Source organism: Adelges cooleyi, unplaced genomic scaffold (genome assembly GCF_023614345.1).
Source record: "Adelges cooleyi isolate 19-005CV unplaced genomic scaffold, UGA_ACOO_1.1 ACOO_flye_CR_arks_rails_tigmint_CR_PRNA_651, whole genome shotgun sequence".
NCBI lineage: Eukaryota > Metazoa > Arthropoda > Insecta > Hemiptera > Adelgidae > Adelges > Adelges cooleyi.
Window position 1 is genome coordinate 581435 of NW_026096352.1, and position 4242 is coordinate 585676.

The following is a 4242-nucleotide window of genomic DNA, read 5'->3' on the forward strand; positions in this document are numbered from 1 at the left end:
ATGATAAAACATTTTTGAGACAATTGTTTTACTTAAATAAATTAATAAATTACTTAAATATATAATTTAATATTTTTTATTTATTTTATTGAATTATCGAAGTTAATATTTTAACTTTAAAATATCTTTTATTTGTAGTAAGTTCCGAATATAGTTACCCAATAAAAAAAAAGTTATATGTTATTGATGAATAAATTATTTATTGAATTATCTTATTCAACACTTGCTCAACTCAGCTACTCCCCGTACTCTATCTCATTATTATTTGAATGCATTTATAACTTAAAATGTTATCGACTAGTCTTTGATTTTATTTAGAACATTTTTCTATTGGTAGAATAAATATGTAGTTTGTTATTTAAAAATCAAATCGAATGACAACAGGTATAATTCACTAAAAGTTACTGGAAAATTCAGACTATTTTCTGAGAGTAAACAAAAAATTAAAAATAATTTTGTTGTTAGAGGCATTGCCTGGGTTTCAACACATAGTAAACCAACCACCCTTAAATTACGTTTATTTAAAAAAAAATGGTTATCAACAAAAATTTGGATTTTTCAGTTCTTCTATTTCAGTATTTTTGTATTGTTTTAATACAATCCAATAATGTTTTAGACCGAAAATAATGCGTTCAAATTCTACATAGTTTTCAATAATCATAGATATAAACTGATATATCTACCGTTAATAAGTTTTGTTGGAGTTCAATTTATATAATTGTAATCATTTTTCACCTTATATGCATAATGCGAATGAATATTACTATGATATTGGTGGCTGTAATGCTCACTTTTTGTAGGGTAATATTTGCAAAATTAGATTCTAATAAAACATCATTGAACTCACCATCCTTTAAGTAGCGAAATAATTTTGGCTTTTTATTCACTCGAAATATTAAACCACATAAAATGGTTTTATTGAAAATTTTTTAATATTTTGCTATGGGATGACTGGATAGTCCATAGCTGAAGCTCTAAATAACTATTTTTGCCTATACTTTCCACTTTAATAAATGAGTGGTTTGCCGTCCTCCTTATGTATCATTAATTATAGTAGGAAACTCACTGTATGACAGACTATAAAATAGTTAACTACCATTATTCTAATACATTTAGAATCATTTAATTTTTTTAAATATTCTCAACTAGAGATAAATATAAAAAATCATAATTAAAAGGGATATTCTAATAATTATTTTTAACTTTATTTATTTTGTATATCATTTATTCTATTTCTCCAGGACGTATTAAGTAATCCGTATATTATATATATATTGTGTATTCATTAATTTTTTCACAGACAACATTAGTTAGTTAGTTAACTATTATAATAAGCTATTTAGCTTATTTTTTGAAAAGGTTTCATGTTATTAGAATCTAAATAGTACAGACAGCTGATTAGTAACTCTATTAGAATTTCTAAAAATCTGAAATAATTTGTATTTAAAAAAAACGAAATAATACATTTTTTTTAGAAACATTTTTTAATAAGTTATTTTTTCTAATTTACTATAAAAAAAGTAATAATTATTACTTTCTTGGCGTTTCTGTGACGCGTTACTTTTGTTACCTAAGAATGGTAACTAGTATCAATATATATTTAATAATGTTGATTCACTGTTCTCCTCTTAAAATCCCTCCCTCATTATAAATAACCGTTTAAGTTTTAACACATAATAAAATTTGCTTTATTCATCGAGTCTGTTTTTATCCAATATCATCTTTTGTCGTATCAGCAGATGTTAAATGTTTTTCTACTCTTATTCTTTTCCAAATGTACATTGGCTTTTATCCTAATAAATAACTGAAACTTTTATTCCGCCTCTAGTAACATTTTAATCGCTGATCAAGTATTTTACTATTCTAGAAAAATTATCACAATTTTTAAACTTCCCATTATATGAAGTGATGAAAACCAAAAATGCCCAAGCAGCCATTTTAAAAAATTTGGTTTGGATCATATATTATAATTTTTCAATGATACCTATTTTGATCTGTAAATGTTTTTAAATTTCTTTTAAGTTTATGAAGTAGATTTAAAACAAAATTAATGAATGTCCCCCATAAGAACACATTGTAAAAAAATTGTTTATAAAAAAAATAATTTTTATTCTTCTCATCACTTTATAGTTCATAATATATTCTTTACATAATTGCACTAACCAAACCATTCCAAAAATATTATATCTAAATTTATATTTGTAGGTTATTAAATTGCTCCAATGTGCAATGATATAAATTATTGGATTTCCTAGAAATCTGATATCGAACAAATCATTTTTAAGACCAATAATATGAGCCGCAGAAGTCCAATCGATGATTTCTCCGCTTGTACGCCACACAAACCGCGGATTGGACCTAGAACGCCACCGGGCACTCCCCCCCCAAGCCCTGAAATCGTTGAACTCTACCCTCGGATATACAGTCACAATATTGATTTTCCATCACCAAATAGTCCTTCCAGAGGGTCAATAAGCTCTGAATGTGATGTAGTTGACCATGATTCTTACTATCAAATGTATCACCATCCTCATATTAGACCTAGATCGCCGTACAGTCCTACCAGGACTCCTATAAGCTCTGAATGTGACGAAGACGTTAAATCTAAAACACCAGCTAGTTCTCCGAAGGTTTCAATAAGTTCTGAACGCGATGAAGTTGACCACAAACTTTTTTCTCCGATGATACACAACTCCCGCATTAAGTCCAATCCTTTGAAGGTTTCAAAAATCTCTGAACGCAGTGAAGTTAGCCACAAACCTCATTCTCAATTGATACATGACGCTATTAAATCTAAAACACCAGCTAGTTCTCCGAAGGTTTCAACAAGTTCTGAACTCGATGAATTTGACCACAAACCTTTTTCTCCGATGATACACAACTCCCGCATTAAGCCCAGTCCTTTAAAGGTTTCAAAAAGCTCTGAACGCGGTGAAGTTAGCCTCAAACCTCATTCTCGATCGGCACATGACGCTATTAAATCTAAAACACCAGCAAGTCCTCCAAAGGTTTCAATAAAGTCTGAACGCGATGAAGTTGACCACAAACCTATTTCTCCAGTGATACACAACTCCCGCATTAAGTCCAGTCCTTTGAGCGTTCCAAAAAGCTCTGAACGCGGTGAAGCTAGCCACAAACCTCATTCTCGATTGACACATGACGCTATTAAATCTAAAACACCAGCTAGTCCTCCGAAGGTTTCAATGAAGTCTGAACGCGATGAAGTTGACCACAAACCTTTTTCTCCGATAAAACACAACTCCCGCATTAAGTCCAGTCCTTTGAAGGTTTTAAAAAGCTCTGAACGCGGTGTAGTTAGCATCAAACCTCATTCTCGATCGGCACATGACGCTATTAAATCTAAAACACCAGCAAGTCCTCCAAAGGTTTCAATAAAGTCTGAACGCGATGAAGTTGACCACAAACCTATTTCTTCGATAAAACACAACTCCCGTATTAAGTCCAGTTCTTTGAAGGTTACAAAATGCTCTGAACGCGGTGAAGTTAGCCATAATCCTCATTCTCGATTGGCGCATGACGCTAATAAATCTCAAACACCAGCCAGTACTTCAAAGATCTTAATAAGCTCCGAAAGCGATGAAGTCGATCACGATTCTGACACTCAGATGATACACAACCGCCGCATTAGATCTAGAACGTCATCTAGTTCTTCAACAATTACCATAAGTTCTGAATGCAGTGATGTTGACCGCGATTCTTGTTCTAAAATGTCACGAAAAAAACGTTATAGAACCAGATCACCATCTAGTTCCTCCAGGATATCCAGAAGTTCTGAACGTACTAATAAGTTTAACCGATGTGCTACCCCTAGATTGTCACGTAAAAGTCACCGTAGAGCTATATCTCCTCAACGTAAAGTGATTATACAGAAATCCTATTCTCTGACGATACGGGATCGATACAGAAGTTTAAATCGGCACAACAACGATGCATCGAACAACAGGCGATCGTCTAAACGTTCACCACGTAGAAGTAGATCACCACCTAGCTCCTACAGATACGTCAAACATGAGGATACACGTTCACACTCTCAAAATTACTCTACAGATCATGACCGTTACTCACATGAATTCACGAACGTAACAATAAGTGAATTATATTATAAACCGCACTATACTATTAGTATTCACGACCGGCCGCCATTCAATACTTCTGAAACGGTAATAACTAGACAATCTTCATCATCCTATGTGACCTCGATGTATCCTTATTTTGGACCAA